The following is an 18,177-nucleotide window of genomic DNA, read 5'->3' on the forward strand; positions in this document are numbered from 1 at the left end:
CCTCCCTTGTATATAAGGGATCATTCCTACATCAAAGTGAGTTTGCAAGGCTTAATTTATTCAAGTTCATAAAGTGCTCTGAGAATTACGGACAGAAGGCATTGCAAAAATGTAGCATGTTATGGAAATGCCTGATTGAAATCTAATGTCTAGAGCTCAGAAAGTATGGTGATGAATACAGCACAAAAGCTTAGGTTGCATTATATTGCATGGAACCTACCAGTAGGACCTTACCTGAAATAAATTGTGGGAATGCACCAGACACATACTTCAGTATTGACCATGCAAGTAATTGGGAAAGAGAGAGGGTTGTGTACATGGAAAGAGCTGAAGTGTCTCATGGGCAATTTAAGGAGAATTCTGGGCGTTATTGACATTGGAATGAAAAGACTATATCAATGGATAACCTTTTCCAGCAAGTACTAAAGAGGAGGCCTATGGAGTGCCTGATGCAACCAGGAAAATGGGACAAACTAAAGTAACCAAAAGCTCATGTTTAAAGTGGTAGAGAGGAGGTCAGGACAAAATTCTACTTAATCAACTATGTGGTATATCTTCAACAAATGTAAAATTATTTGTCAAGTGGTGACAAAGGTAGTTCTGAGATTTCCAAAGGAACAAAAATAGTAAGTATTCAGTTAATCAATATTCTATAGCTTGTCACTATACACTCCTTTATTAGTGATGTCTTCTGTGATAAGGTAGCTAAAATTATTTGAAACAGGCATATTGATTGGGGTTTTTGTTGAAAGCAAGACAGCTTCCTGCAGCTTGCTCAAGGAACTTAATTATTAAAGGAAGATTAGCTGTGGAAAGGGAATTAACATCCAAACATTTGAATCTTGTATGCTAGGTGGAAAGAAGCTGAAAATCCAGTGCTGCCCTTCAGGACCCATAAAGCACAAAGCTATGGGTTCTCAAATTTCTTGAAACCTTTAGAAGTCACTGCTAATCTCAGCTACCATTAAAAACAAACCAAAACAACAATCTTTTCATTGTGAAGATAACCTTCAAAATGAGAGTTTGGGCTTGTAAATTTTCCCTGGTTATTCATTTTCTCTCTCACTCAGTTCACTTGAATGGATTAGTTAATTAATCGGGAGTGGGGGTTGGTTCCCAAAGAATCTTCTCAGTGGGTTTCCCAAAAATTCTAAGGCCCAGATCCACAAAGATACTTATATGCCTAATCTCCAAATTTAGGCACCTGAGTCCCAGTTTTCAGGTTCACTGCAATCCACAAAACTCCCATTCAACTGCTGCTAGCTTAGGCAGTTCCCTGCTTAGTGTGTGGATGGCATTCTAAGATGCCTATGTTTCACCAGGCAGTGTGACCAGGAGCCTAGGCACCTAACTCCGGCTTTGTGGACCACAGTGTTCTTTCTGTGATTTTCTAGATACTTAAAAGTTAGGCCTTGCAACACTTAGCGTTTCAACTCCTAAGTCCATTTGTGGATCCATGCCAAGACCTTTAAAGAGTGGGAGAAGACAATTGTAACTTGGTTTAACTAAGCTGATAAGATGAGAAACGAATGAAAAAGACAAGTGGTTGATGAACTTGGAAGGCAACATCTGTTGGTCCTATGCTGGATAGTATTTGGATCCTCTTTATAAAACCACAGCATGTCCTAGGCACTAAGTCTAGTGAACGTGGGAGAATTAGCAGTGGTAAATAATAGATGCCGTGTCAGATCCTGCTGACATTTGCAAACATGCAAGTGAGAGTAGGACTTGGTCCCCTTGCTTTAAAAATGTACTTGTTAGAGATTTTGGAGGTGACTGTTCATACAGACCTCTTTTTTTCAAAAAAGTTATATTTGGAAAGAGTAATTCCAGACACTACTTTGCAAATCTGCCCCTGTGAGGAAATGAGAATGCCTGCCATATAATATATGGTTACAATTATATACTATAAAGCCTGAACAAAGAAGTTGTTAATTTTGTTAATTTTTCTCTTGCTTCCATTTTTGTGTGGCACTGTCAGCCATTATCTTAAGAAAAATTGTAACTGATGGGTTCATTTTCATTTATGCCTAAGGAATTCCTGCATTATTGTAAGTTGGAAAATATTAGATAATTAACATTGGTGATAAAACTGCATTTGTGCCGATTATCCTCTTCCACGTGTATGCTTAATTGGCAACATTGCAATAGCTTTAACTGCAAATAGACTGCCTATTAGTCAACCAGACTGTTTGATGGGAAAAATACAGACAGTTGAGCTGTTATTTGGAAGAGTATAATTATCATTTGAATAGACAGTTTTACTTTTGTTAGCGTAATAGCATGGCAGGAGCAGCGCCCCCTTGGGGCTCTTCCAGGCACCCTAACATGGCCCTGGATCTCCTCAAGGGGGAAAGGAGTCTCCTCCAATTCTGGCCCCCACTGTAGCAGGGGTCCGGCCCTCCAACTAATTGTTCCATCAGTTCCAACTCTGGAGGTGCTCATCCCCAAAGCGTCCCAAAACAAAAAGCAAACAACTCAGTACTGGGCAGTCCCCCGGTCTTTCGGTAGGGTACCCAATTCTTCCCTTCAGGCTCAACCCCCAAATAGTCTATTACTCATGCTCCTGCCTAGCAGCTGTCCCAACAAACAGTCCTGTCCCCTCTGCACCTCTGCAAGCAAAGATCCCTCCCAGCAGAGAGACTGAGCTACACCCTCCTTCCTGGCCAGCCAGCCCTCCGATGAGCTAGGCTCTCTCTTTTATGCCTCCACTAGTCTTGGCATTAGCTGCGGGGTGGGGCTAGCTTGGCTCTTAAGCTCTCCTTAACCTCTTCTCTGCCCCATCGCAGTTAGCCACCGTCATTTTCCCTCTTCAGCATGCTTGGCTTCAACACTGGAGCCAAGAAGAACACTGACCCAGATTATTAGTAATAGCTAGTTCTTCTATAGCACTTTCCATCCAGAGATCTCCAAGTGTTTTACAAAGGAGGTAAGTATTATTATTGTCACGCTGTCTGGTGTCACTCACGACAAGTGTCAACCTCAGAGCAGACTGTCAAAAGCAGAGCGGACACCCCAAACTGGTGGTATGTTCTATAATTAGATTTCACTAACCCAGTAACAAATGTGAATTCCTAGATTACTGGAACAGTCTTACCATGGACTCACAGACAGTTCCCTTGGGCACTACAGTCTATCTTGCCACCCAGCTATGCTGAACTTAGTGATGAAAGGTCACTTACACCAAAAGTCACAAAACATTCAGGTTGCTTCCAGTCCCAAGAGACCAGTCACTTACCCCAGATCAATTTGTAACTTAGATCTCACACCAAAGACAATGCTGGTAGCCAATCCTATAGTAAACTAATCAAGAATGTATTAACTAGGAAAAAGAAATGAGAGTTGTTTACAGGTTAAAACAGGCAACATATATACACAAATGAGTTCAGTCTATGGTTCCAAAAAGTGACAGAGATGTAGTAATCTGTCAGTACTGAATGTCTTTTTAGGGCTAACTCAGCTTGACCTTAGGGATCTCTGCTTTTTTGTTTCTTAGCTCCAGCCCTTGCAAGAGTCCAAACAGCAAAGAGATGAAAAATCTTCATGTCAACTATCTGTTTCCGTTTTCCAGAATTTAAGCGGATGGGACATGCTTTCTCTCACGTAGCACCTTCATGGGTGTAAGAGGGCCATTAAACCAACCTTTGTGTTGTGTTGTTCCACAACGGCCCACTAAGTGTTGGTAGTTTTTCTGGATGGGTGGCGGGAATTACTTTTCCTGCCTAGATTCACAAGTTCAGAGGAGACATTTTGTATGATTATAAAGCAAAACTTACATACTGCTTTACAGGGTAGTATACAGACAGTACAAGTAAGGTACTGAGCTTGTAAGAGTACGTTTAGTGTTTAAACTCTGTGACATGCCTGTAAGTTGCTGCACAATACTTGAACAATACTAACATACATGTGAGATGGTCTAGTTTCCAGCTATGAATTTGTCAGATGACACCTACAGACTTGGCAAGAGCTGTACTTGGTTTATCAGCATCACAATTACCTCCAATTTACAGATGGGGAAACTGAGGCCCAGAGAAATGAAGTGACCCACCCAAGGGCTCAATTTTCAGACAGCTTTTGTACAGACTTTATTCTGGGGTAGGAGGGATTCATTCCTTACAGAACCATATGCAGAGGGGAGCCTTCACACACAGATAACCCCTCTTTTGTCAGAATAGGAAGTCCAGCTGCCTCCACTATATCATTCCCTCCTGCCCTGGACCCTGTAAAGTCTAGCTGTAGGTCCCAGTGTCTTTGTAACACTTAGGAGGAAGAACAGGGAGTGGATGAGCCAGGGAAGAAGCAGCTCAGCTGGGGTCCATGCCCATTGACCCCCTCCCCCCCAGGTTCTGAATAGAATCCTTAGGAAATGATAATAGAGGGATGAGGATCATAATTTAGTAGTCCGGGAGGTCAAGGGGGTCTTGGCTCCATCAGAGCTGCACTGCCCAGGAGGAAAGGGCTGCCCAGGAAGACAGGGGCTCTCATGGATCCTTGGGAACCTGCAAGGTTTCTAGATAGGCCCAATAGCATGTCCCATAGTGGTATAGAGAGGTGAAAAATGTGAATCTTCTGGAAGGGATTCTCAGACAGAATGCCTCCCTCTGTGCCCTTCTCATGGGATTGTCCAGAGGACAGAGCAATCTAAACTTCCTTTTTATTTATTTTTTCTCTCCCTTCACTACAAGGCCCATTTATAACAAGCAGCAACCTTAGAAGCTTCAGCTGACTGCAGTGATCTGAGTGGTGCCAACAGAAGCTGAACCTGGGGCATTTTTGCTCCCAGTGCATTGAACCCTAGTGCCTGCAGAAGTTCAGGTTTAATGATAAAATTCTATTGCAAGCTGTTGAGCATTTGTGTTCACTCAGTGTAATGTCTCAGGCTGCACTATCTATCATTGGTGTTATTTCCCTGGATGGTTGTTTCATATTTTATTAGAAATGACAGCTCTATTATTAACAAGAAAAAAATATAGCATGAAAGAAAAATACAAGTAATAGCATTAAGAGCCAGGTGCTGAAGGATGTGTAGGTTTTATCTGGTGACACATAGGAAATGGCTGTTTCTGTAAAATATTTGCTACTTGAATGGTTTATTAAAGCTGTCGCTGGTACTACAATTACTGCCAATTATTTTGTCATAGTGTCGATTCCATTTAAAGTGAGAAAGTTAGTGGTGAAAACCATATCCACTTGAAAACTAAATGCAGATAAAGAGTTTTACTGAGGGACCTGATAATGGCTCAAAGGGTTGGTAAGCATGCCTGTGCACTAGTCCTCTACTATCTTTCTACAAGTCCCTCTGAGTCCAGGTAGGGTAGCCAACTTCTCTCACAATTCACTGGGCAAAAGAATTCATAGTGTGGCTCAGTTTACTACGGTGCTAAGAATCAGACCAGAAATCTTAACACTTTTCTATGCAGGAAATTTTATTGGCATATCTATACTGGTATACTGATGTAACTCGCTATGTGGACATACGTATTCTTGAATAAGAGTGTCCACATGAGGAGTTAGACCATTATAACAATAGCAGTACAATTATACCAGTGAGGTGATGCCAGTAATTTCCCCCTTGTAGACAAACCCTTAGCACCACACAGAAGTAAGTGTAGTGCCTGTGGGGACACAGCAATAGAAGTGTTATTTCACCGTGTGGCTGCTCTGACTTCAAGCTAGTTAACTCAAGAGGAGTAACTCGTGTAGATAACCTGAATTAAGTCTGCAGTGAAGACATACCTTTTTCTCTAATGCAGTGCAATAGACCAGGTGTCAGAGACCAAGACGTAGGCAGTCAGGCCTAGTGACTGGAACAGGAGCTGGTTGCCAGGAACAGGAGCTCAGATCTCCGAGCAAAAGTCAGATATTAGACACACAAGTCAGAGCTGAAGTCAGAGGCAAGAGCAAAGACAGGAATTGGAGCAGAGGGTCACAGCTGGGAAACGTGGAGCAAAGCAAGGCAGAAGCAAGCAGGCCCGCTGACAGGAATACTGGGCCCTGGGGCAGAACAGTCCCACCCCACTCCTTCTGCCCACAGCCCCAACCAGAGTCAGCCCCAAACGCTGCCCCTGCTCCCACTCAGCCCGCTCACTGGCATGTCCCTTCCCCCCCCATCACTCAGTTCCCCTCCTCTCTTCCACGCTCCTCCTTCCCCCAGGCTGCGAGCACCAGCTGGAGGGGCTGAGTGGGGAGAGGAGGAGAGAGCAGCTGTGGGGGGTGGCCCGAACGAGGCAGGAGTGGAGGAACGCACACAGCAAACAATGGCAGGGAGGGGGACTGAGGGGCAGGAGGGGATGCGGCTGCGGGGAGGCCAAGTGAGGAAAGGGGGTGTGGAAGAGAGGAAGTGGACCAAGTGGGGAGATAGGCTGGTGGGGAGGGACACGGTGATGAGTGAGGTGAGGGCACGGCTTGGGGCAGAGCAGGGGTGGACTGTGGGCCACAGGCAGAAGAGGTGGGATGGGGAATTAGCTTCCCCGAGGGGAAGTTTTTACCCTTCCACCCAAGGCCCTAGGCAATTGCACTCTTTGCCCAGCCCATCAGCAGGCCTGAGCCACAGCTGGGGCAAATGTTGTGAACCAAACTGCTGAGCTGCTGGGCTTAAGAGCTGGTCTGCTGACTCCTCCCACCAATCAGGTGGTGTAGCCAATCAAGCAGCCTACAACAGGTCAGCTGTGCTTGTTAGGTAGCCCAAAGACTGGCTCTGCTACAGACCTTGATTCATGACACCACGGTCACAACCAGAAAGCAAGGGATTAACTCCCAATTAAACCTTCCTTGTTGCTTCCCACAATAGAGGGCTTGTCTACACTAATTGCTGCTGCAGCGCTTAGCGAAGATGCTACTTACACCGACAGGATAGCCTCTTCCGTTGGCTTAGGTATTCCACCTCCCCAAGAGGCAGTAGCTATGTCAACAGGAGAAGCCCTCCCATCGACATAGTGCTTTCTACACTGGGGGTTGGGTTGATGTAGCTGTCAGGCGGGCGTGTGGAAAGCAATGTAGTTATACCAACATAAATTTGTGGTGTAGACCAGAACTGAGTCAGGATTGCTAACGTTGGAAAATGGAGCTAGCGTGGGTTCATGCAGGAGCTAATGCCGTAGCTCCCCGACTGCCAGGAAATGAGAGCTACAACAAGTTGCAAGATTTTTTGTTTCATCTGCCAAGGTCTTTTCCTTTTTGTTAGCTGAGCTTTGGAACACAAAGCTACCACTGTTTAAAATGGTACCTATGTGGTGATAAGGCTCCCCTTACCACACAGGACCACCACAAAGGGAGCTCCCACCTTCCCTACTCTCAGGATTATTACTCCCAGGTCCTGTAGAAAGAGGCCGCATGCTTAGGCCCAGATGTTTAAAGCTGTTTAGATATTACTGTGCTCATTGTCTCAAAACCTAACAGATTAATGAGTCTGCATCTCATTTTCTAAAGGGATTTAGGCACTTAGGAGTCTAAATTCCATCAACTGCCAATGGAATTTAGACTCCTCAGTGCCTAAATGAGATGTAGGCTCCTAATTGGTTAGGTGTTGCAGTGCCAAGCACAGTTATAGCTAAATAGCTTTAAAAAAAAAGAGCTGGACCTTTTAGTTTCTGTTCCTCTTGGGAGTCTTTCCTGCCTCCCACCCTGCCTCAGGATGGGAGGGACTAAACCCACAAATACAAAACTGTCTGAGGGCAAGTAAATACATATTCTGGTTGGCAGTCTCTATGACAGGAGGCTGAAATTCCATATCAGGGATGATATCAATGTACAGACGCTTCCCAATTAGAGCGGGGCAGTAAGGGGTCCAACTCATGGAGCCACAAAGTCAGACAGTGTTCTGGTCATTAAAGCTGAATGAATAGTTTACCATGAATCATTTGTTTCTCTCTCTCTGCCCTGGGCAGATTTCAGTTTACTCAATATCTGATTTTACCCAGTGGATTTAGGTAAGGTTTTTCTTTTTTAAACATTATAGATTGATCATAAACAGTTCAGCGTAGTCAGTGCTGCATACTCGAAATCCCAGCTGTGATGATTAGTTGTGTGTAGATGGTCACTTAAACTACATCATGTTGTTTCTATTCCCTGATAGGACACAGGGAACCCAGAAGCCAAGGGTTTGGGCTAGAGCTGGTCAGAAATTTTCTGACAGAACAGTTTTTCCATCAGAAAATGCTGATCTGACAAAATCAAAGTGTTCCACAAGAATGTGTTGATTCCAGCAACTCTTTCGATTGAAACTTGCCTCGTTTTCTGCCAGCTAACCCACTTGCCCACTTGCCTCCCCAGGCTGCTAGCCCTTTGGCATCTGGGAGCCAGATCTACCAGGGCTTTTTGTGGAATTTAAATTCAATTTCTCAGCCAGCTGTAGTTGGGCTTTGACAAAAATCATTGGGGCTTTGACTTGCCTGGGGAGAAATAGCAGTTCAAGGAATCCAAGTAGATTAATGGGGTTAGGTTCTTCCAAAAAAAAAAAAAAAAAAAAGTTAAACCTTTCTGTGACTAGGCCACACAGAACTGACACAAGACACCACACAAAATAAGATCACATTGCTGTAAGATTTATGGGCTGGGTGTTGAGTTTAAATGTATTTTCTGTCTGATCATAATCATGCAAATTTCACATGTGTCTAGTCCTAATTAGGAAGGATATAGATCCTTTTTATTTCATGCCCCTGTCCCACGGCTCTGGAAAGGAGTTTTAGGAGCCCTGTCCCCCTGCTGTGTCTCATTCCATACAAAACATGCCACTTGTGAAAATAATTCTAATATGCCAACTTAAAATTTATTTTCTCCAAGAGTTTGCACGAGCAGAATTCAATCACTCTAATGCTTGTGGAAATCATGGACAAAGGAGATGAACACACCTGAAACAAGTTTCGGCATATTCTTGCTGAAAGTTTTTTCCAGTATATACACAGGTTTGGCTATGGAGTAAGTGCTATATAGGGAGGAAAAAAATGGAATTGAATAACAACTGAAGTAAGGCACCTCAAAAAGAGGATTGGTAAAAATTTTTAGATGAATTATGTCTCAGACTGAGGGTCACATTTTCAGCAGCAGCGGCTTCCAAATTTGTGCATGCAACAATTCACGAGCAAACATTTTGACTAAGCTTATCTGCACTGTGTGTGAAAACTGCATAGCTGGGTTAAATCAATCTGCATGTGCAATTTTGCACACATAAAAGAGGTACAGGTGCTTTTCTCAGGTGCAAAACCACAATCTGGTTTGAAACCAGCTGAAAGTGCAGTCCTAGACGTTACTGAATAAGGGAAATGAAATTTGATTTACACTGCATATGGAAAAGAAAAAACGTTACACGTTGTAGTGAGCGTGGTTAGATCATCTAACAGAAAACACCGAGCAAGTAATGGAAGAAACACAGAAGAGCAAAGAGTCCTGGAAAAAAACAAGATCATTCTTTAGGCCAGGGCATGAAAAGGGCATCTAGCTCTAACAGCACTTTCTAGTTAGCATTCAATACCACCGCTTACCCTCAAGGGTGTTCTCTAGGCTCAAGATCAGACAAACAAGATTCTGCAGACACACATTCAGAGCACAGATCTGCCTTGAACAATGCAGCTACCATGAGTGACATGTTAGTCATTTAGAATGTCTCTAAAACCAATCAACAGATCCCATTTTAATATTTATTAGGTCTAGGGTGCGCATTTATAAATTATTAACATCTGAGAATTTTCATTAAGGCAGATCAGAAACATCACAAATTGTTGTCATAGCAGAATGTCATAACTTGTGAGGTTTTGATTTGTATTAAATGAAATAGCAGCTAGATAAGCTTTCATTTGCATAGCCCAAGCTTCCCTAGGAAAGCAGAATAGCATCCTGAAGGAAATAAAATCAAACCCTGGTTGCCTTAGTTCAGGGGTTCTCAATCTGGGGTTGTGACCCCTTAGGGGGTCACAAGGTTATTATGGAGGGGTCACAAGTGGTCAGCCCCTGTGCATGCCAATAAGGGTGGCATGGCATGGGGGGGGGGGGGGGGGGCGGATAATCATTTTTGGTGGGGGAGGGGTTGGAGGTGTCACAGCCTAAAATATTTTCAAAGGCAGTCCCAGCAAAAATAGTTTGAGAACCCCTGCCTTAGTTTCTCTCTAGGTACTTATCTGGCCCTTGTCACTGTAGTAATGGAGACCTTAATAGTCATTATCTTGACAACTCCTCTGAGGTAGAGCAGCATTATCCCCATTTTACAGATGAGAGAAATGAGGCACCAAAAGATTCAATGACTTGCTCAAGTCACAGTCATTGCTACAGAGGAAGTCTGTAGCTGAAGCAGAAACAGAACCCAGTTCTCCTATTTCCCAGTATAGTGCCTTAACCACTAAAGCATTCTTCCAATCTAAGAGCATCCTTCCAAACTGCAATCACTGTGAATGCATACATGTGTGAGGTTAACTGTGCCTGGCTCAAGTAAAGGAGGCACATAAGAGCTGATGGAATATCAATGGATCTAGGCATGGCCTTCTAATAAATAGATTATAACCTCATCCATCTGGGAACAAAGCAACAGAACCTATGCTTTAGAACATCCAGAATTTCAAAACCGCCCACTGCCACCTACCTTCCACACTGAGATTACCAAGAAGCAAACCACTGTTACTCAACACTGCTAGGGAGGCTGGGACATTAAGTGAAGGAATTTTATAATTAAATCCATTCCCCCCGTTCCCCCCATTATCTTGAATGTAATATTTGATAATGCAAGAATTTCTTGCTAATCTGAGGGTGGGTTAACACTGAATAATGTTTCGATGGCTGCAGGCATTGACCATGCTTATTTGAGATACAGGGTACAGTGTACCACTGATTGATATTTCCTAATGCAGCAAAACTATGCATTCATTTGAATAGATTCATATTAGAAACACATTCTTCCAAAGGAAATCACCATTTGGCACCATGTTTTGTTGGGAAAGACAATAAAATAGGTAAAATGTACAGACTTTTGCTAGACTTCCAAAAATTATAAAAGAAATCATACATTTGAGGACAGTGCTGTGTTGCCTTTCTATTAAAATGACAATCCAAAGCAAAGCTGATGGTGTAAATTCTTACTGCTGATTGAATCTCCAACTACCCATTCTCAAATAATTCAGTTAGGAGCACTTCCAAGATATTCTTGGGCATATTAGGATTTTACAGACCTCAGAGTGAAGTGTAAAAAGAAGTAGTATATTCTCATGCCTTGCCTCCCTAATTTAGTTTGCATATGAATGCCAACTACTTTTGGAAATTGGTAGCAACAATCTATTACCTAATGGATGCAGAAGAGATTGAAGGCAGTAACTGACTCTTGTAGGTCTGTATTTCAAAAGCACTTAAAAGACTGCAGTGAACAAAACAGAGGTGTGATGAGGCATTTGGTAAGGGGGACACTGGAGAAAGTTGCTGATGAGCTTTATTCTCAGGAATCTCTATATAAGTTGTGCAAAGCAAACGTCCCACATTAATGTCAATCTCTGGGTGGCCTTAGGTGACACAATTACTTGTGCCTGAGTTCCAAAGGTGTGGAGGGCTTTATTTTCTGACCATCTAAAAATGGTAGGCTGCAAATACCCTTAATTTTTGTTCCACTCCCTTTGGTTGCTAGTATATTTCTACTAGTACTCACAGTGAAATTCAACCCTTAGATCCAAGGCTTATTACTCAAACCTCTAGCTGGATATTAAGGCTGCTCTATACATACATTTTATACTGGTATAGATATATTGGTTAAGAATGTGATTCTTTATTCAAAATAGTTATACCCATATAACCCCTAGTGTGTGCTGAGTTACACTGATATAAAAGGTGCCTTTTACTAGGATAGCTTATTCCCCTTCTTGTATAGGAATAGCAACAGAAGTGCTTTTATACCACTATAACTATGTTCACCCACGGGAGAGTTGTACCACTTCATCCATACCAGTTTATTTAAAGCAGCACAATTTTTGTGTGCAGACAAGCCCTAAGTTAGAGTTGGAGGAGGAAAAAAATTTACTCCTTTAATCCATGGACAGGGCAGAGCCACAGCGAGTCTTCTGTACCTGATACTCCAGTCCATAGGATGAAATTATGGCTACTGTGCGTCCCGACTGAAGCTTTTTGAACTATTTGCCTTTCTCTCTTACTTTGCCAGCTTTCCCTATACAATTGCCGTATTTGGAGGCAGAGTTCTTTTTGGTATAGTGTGCAAATCACCTCCGCGTAGCCAGGCCCTTACAGTTCCCTTTTCTCTTTACAGAACCCCATCACTGGATTTAAATGGTACAGACAGTACTCCAAGCTAGTGAGTATTGATGGGTTTGGATAAGCCGTTGGTGTTATTTGCAGAACACAATGAATTTTCTGCAGTACATTAAAATGTAAACTTTAATAAAGAAAACAGTAGTTGTGTGCGTATAATTTTGCTGATTACAGAACACAGCTTACTGGTCTCTAAATTATGGTTTGCAGCGACATTATCTTGAATCTCTTAATGTTTTCACTTCTTTTGAAGCATCCATTCACATGGCTTTACGCCACACAGCTGCAACTGAATTTTACATTGTTCTGTTTTCACATAATCTGTAAAAAGCCACCCAAGAAGCCCAAAGTAGGCAAGAAGTTATTTTGCATTAAAAGACAACTGCTCAGTCTCTCCCGCTCCCCATCCCACCCCCCAAGCCAGCTCAGTCAGCTGAGCCCACTATGTCAGATAGCCATAGATTGTTCTGACATGTTGGATTTGATTAGATGAATCTCAGACAGACATAGCTAATTTGCATAAGAAAAAATTGTCTGCTATCCAACAGCATAAAACACTCATGCCAGGAGTACATTTATAATCCAAGAGTTGTTACTTTAAAGCAGGTTTATACAGATTCCTAGGTTTATATCAAAAAAGCTATATAGCGTACACATAGCATGTAATGGTAAGAACTCTTTTTTTTTCCTGGAATAGTGAAAACACTCTGGCATGGTTTGGGTGATAACAAGCATTATGAAATGTGGTGGAGCAATTCATGGAATTACCTAAACCGGGCACCAGGGCACTGTGATTGGTGGGGTGGTCCAATACGTTATCTCTAAAAGTGAAATTACCACATACAATTTTTAATAATGAATTAAAACTTAAAAAAAAAAAAAAGTCGTAACACTAAAAATCACCTTACTCAGAAATTCTATAGTGCCTCTTAGCCAATATCTGGAGCACTTTACCAACCTTCGTTTAATAAGTTTCAAAATACCCCCTCCCCCGGGGTGGGTTTTATTCCCATTATACTCTGGTGAAAACAGACACATAGAAATGAAGTGAAAGGCCACACCGCTAGTCAATGAAAGAGTTAAGAATAGAACCCAGGAATCCAGACTTATTTTTCCTTACTTTAAATAAAAGACACCATATCTTATTTTATCAATTGAGTTAATTATGTAATCTGCTTAAAAAGCAAGACTTTTCAGATGCACTAAACACATACAAAAGGCAGGAAGTACTTCCTAATTAGATGTGTACCTACCAAGATGAACATTGTCAGACTTTTAAAATAATTTTCTTTTAAAAGAGAGAATCACATCTCAGTTCTTACTAGTTTCCTCCGAGGCCAACAACAACAGAGAACAGTCTAATCACCATGGTAACCTGAGTAATTTAAAAAATTGTATTAAGTCAATGGGTAGCCAATATGCAGGTTCTCTTGGGTTTTTCCATCAGCTGACCCAAATGAGGGCAGTCTACCCTGGTAGCTGGAGCAGGCAGGAGGCCTAGTGGCTGGAGTCAGAACCATAGTCAGTTGCCAGTGGCAGGCATCAAAACCAGAGGTCAGGAACTGGATAACAGAGACAGGGTCTGGAGTCAGAAGCCAGAGCCAAAGGTCTAACTGGAGATCAGAAACTTGAGCAAGCAGGGGAGCAGGCAAGGAAGGGCTCTAGGTAGGGACAGGACAGAGGCAAGGCTGGGTGCAAGGTAACATGGGAACAGGCACAGCCGGGAGCATGAGCACTGAGGAGCCAGCAAGCTGCTGCTATTGCTAGCATAAGAACCACCTTCCTGGCCTCAGCAGCCAATCAAGCTGCATGGCTAATCAGCTGCTGGGAGACTAGTTCTGCTGCAGGCCCAGATTCCTGACGTTCTCCTTCTCTTTCTGTGACAAGGGTGTTTTTAACCATAATATAATCACCATCGTTGCGGACCTTTGTCCTGAAGGAGATACAGTTTGTAGTCACTCTTAGCTCTGGTGAGTGAGGGACCCACAGCTGTGGGCTAGCAGCCCCGAAGATCTGTCCCCTGTTCCCAAATGTCTCACACTGTCATAGCAGCATGCAAAGCCATCATAGCACACCTTGATGTTAAAAGGAGAGGTGCTTCCTGAATACAGGATTCAGTATTTGATGGGGAACCAGTTTACTAATCGGAGGTCCAGGATGATGTGCTTCTGATGACCTGTGGTGCTCAGCAGGTGAGCTGCCATGTGTTTTATCAACTAGACCAGTGGTTCTCAACCTATTTACCATTGTGGGCCACATCCACTACTGCCAGTATGGCCCTGAGGTTGTCACATGGGCTGCAGCTGTGTGTTGATGAGGCAGCAAGTAGCCTGTGGCCACAGGTTGAAAACCACTGACCTAGACCTTTTTCCACTGTCTTTCATTGGTGAGAGGCTATTTCCTAATTCTCCTCTCCCCCCACTCAGCCCCAGTATTTTCTACCAGAAATCCCTTATGAAAAAGTTTGGTCTCACAAAGTTCTCTGGACAAAGAAGTTTAATTAAGAATCTCAACAAAACCTCCAATCTAAGGTTGCAAGGGCTATTCAGTCTCCAAGCTCATGCAGTCCTTGGTCTTTCTTGGTTTCAAATTATTTTATCACAGTTCCCTGATTACATCCCCAAACTACACTCATTACAATTTGAAAACCAAACAAGGCTAATTTTTTAACAAAATAGCTCTTAAAATAGCTTGCATGCTGGTAAATTATTCCATCCCATGTAATACCACATACTAGCAACACAATCAAGCTCAGCTCTGTTCTTTTTTCTTCCTTCCCCCATGGCACTGTTTGCTTCCTTTATAAAGAGAGAACCACTTCTACCCCAATCTGCTTATTAAAAACACTCATTAACTCAGCATCTTTAGCTTGTTAACACAATCCCTGCTGCAACAGTGCTTTCTTGTTCTGTGAGTGTGCAAAATCTTAACCATTCAAGTTCAGGCTCAAGCAACTGGTTCTGCACAAAAGATATACTGGCAGACACTGTAAACTTCATAATATTTTGTCATGCGCTGCTAAAGATGATCCATGGAGCTTCAAGGGCATGTTCGAAGAGCTATATCTGATACAGAACAGAATGTTTACAGAGATCTACTCTAACAATAGTGTTAAACTTCATAGGTTCTACTGGTTAGAGTTTCTTCTTTTAAAACTAAACTGGAGAAGACACTAAAAAAACCACCCTGTAGCTAGCAGATCAGTGCTGGCAGGAAATGGACTGGATGATCTAATATGTCTTTACCATGTCATACGACAGTGATTTATGATGCCTTGGCTTGCTTTTCATCTACTACATCTTTTCAGTGGCACTGAACTTCAGTCCCACTTGAGATGACTGTGGAAAAGGAATTTATACTTCTTCACTGGGGAAATGATATTGCAGGATAGTAGAAAGTGCTATCCACCTTTTCCCAGACAATCAGTTAATTCTGCAAAGGACTAAGAGAAGGTGCAGTGTTCAGGAAGGGAAATAAGGGGAATCCTCTTTTCTAATTAATTTTATATTTTAAATGTATATATTTAGTTAATGCTACACTTGTTTAGCATCACTGGTACTGCAGCTCTTTTTTAGTTCATGATTAATTAGTTTGTTGCTTTATTCATTTGACTATACTGCCAGCATCTGCAAAATAACCCATTTTATTCATCTGTTGGCCACTGTTGTCTTGAACCACTTGGGAAGTAGACAACATGCACAAATTATGTGAACTTGCAACAAATTATTTTACTTTTACATTTGCCTCTTTAAAATATGTTCCCATCTGTCCTTCAAGGTTCTGAACAACTCCATTCATAAGTACATCGCCACTCCTCTCATTTCTTCCTATTACACCTCTCACTCCCTTCAAGCTTCCCTCATCCCATCTACACTAGAAAAATCACCTAGTGGATGCAATCAATGGGTGCCCATTGGCCAACTGGTATTGAAACCAGTTTAATTGCTAGTAGAGATGAACACCTCCATTTTCATCACCATTACAGAGATCTGGTGGAGAAACACGGTCTCACTCATTCTTTCTTTAACAATGTTCAGTATGTTTTTTCCCCATCTACACTAGGCATTAAACTAGTTTAAACATGATGGGGAGCCCAAAGGGACCCTTGCTGAAAACCATTTGCAACACAGGATCATTCTCCTAGAGTAGGTGGACGCTGTGAATCCCTCTCCAATCTTCATTTTTTGCACCTGCTTCAATGTTTCCCTTTAGGTTTAGAACCATCTCCATTTTCTTGTGCACCAAACAGCCTCCTTCAAATCTATCCTGAAGAAAAATGTCTTCCTCAACGTCCTTCAACAGTGACCAGAATATATCCCTAGACCTCCTCATGCTCACAAGAGCACCTGCTACACCATGTCTCCTTAATTGGCACTGATCTCTACACTACAGCGTAAGCTCCTTATAGCAAAGTTTGTGACTTTTCTACATTTGCACAACAATGAGCACACTGTTGGCATTCAGTAAAGAATCATTAATGAGTTGCATGTACCAGGGAAAGGAATATCAATAAATCTCAAATGTTTTAGTTGTGAGAGACTACATTATATCAGACACACTTGCCAGTTTGTAACACTGTGCTCTAATAAGTCAGTTAGGCTGTGATATCCAAAGAAACTAGAAAAGTTGGGCACCTAATTCCCTTAGATCCTTTGAAAAGCACAGCTCTAATATCTTCTACAGGACATCATACCCAGCTAGATTTGCAAGAGTCCTTGAAATGGCTAAGCACCCTAATTAGCATGGATAGCTCCACTTGAAAGAAAAATTACAGATAGCAGACATTTTTGGATATGAGAAAAGGTTTATAAAAAGACATCTGCCTCTATGCTCCATTTGGGGGACTATGTTCTCCTCTCAGCACTTACACATCACTCCTGTTACTGATAATGAGAGTTACCGGCATCTTCAGAGAAGAATGTAGCATCTTTGGCCTTTTATTTTCTTCGTTCTCTGCAACTTGAAGAAATGCATATGACTTTCTGCTTTACCAAATATTTAAATAAAGGAATGCACATATATTTTATTGAAGGCTGTTTTATGTTTTTACATTTTTGTTAAACAACAAATAGCACAGTACACACTGGAGCACAGGATTTTAAAATGTATCCATAATTCTGTTTGTTGATAGTAATGAGAGATATCTATGGAATTTCAAACACCATCTACTTATATGTAAATAATTAAATTATGCATAGAAGAATTACAGCTAATATACTTAGAGACTACTCTTGACCTTTTAAATGAATAGCACTTGTTCATAATAGAAACTATGAGACCAACCATAACCAATTAAATTAATTGCTTATAAAACTTTAGGGGAAGGAGAGAGAGATGTTTACAGTGTATAAGCAATACACATGGAGATATTTGTGACGCATTAAAATAGTTAATGTGGTCGTTTGCTTGCTTTGGTCTTCCCAGAAGAACAATGTTCTGGTTTCTTTGACTTGCTTTTCCACTTCCACTTCTCCACTATGAAAAGGACATTCATGGCTTTCTCATCAAGAGGCATTGATTAAAGGGGTCATGCCTTTCAAAACATTAACAAATGAATTGCATTCCTATTTGATATGGGTCAGGTCCTCTTTCAGGGTCAAATTGAGCTAGCCCTTGCAGGTAGAGGAGGGCACAAGAAGTCTGTCCCCTTTTCACCTGGTTGTGCACAACCCCAGTTCTCTCTCAAGTGCATGGACTGCTTCCTAATAGTACCTCTGAGGATGCTAGCTATCCCAAATGGGATGCGGAGGATAAAGTCATGGCCTCGCCTTGCCATCACACTCACTAGCAGAGCTAGCTGGACATGTAGAAGGCAGGATGCTGCAACCTCGGCAAGGGTGTAGAAGTGTCCTTGCAAGATTGGGAGCTCCAGGAGACACAATCCCTGGTGGATGCTTCTCAGAAGTGATGAACAGCCCCTTATTCAGAACCTTGCCTAAAACT

This window comes from Emydura macquarii, unplaced genomic scaffold (genome assembly GCF_026122565.2).
Source record: "Emydura macquarii macquarii isolate MOO-44397 ecotype Brisbane River unplaced genomic scaffold, CSIRO-AGI_Emac_v2 contig_1644, whole genome shotgun sequence".
In the NCBI taxonomy this organism is placed as follows: domain Eukaryota; kingdom Metazoa; phylum Chordata; order Testudines; family Chelidae; genus Emydura; species Emydura macquarii.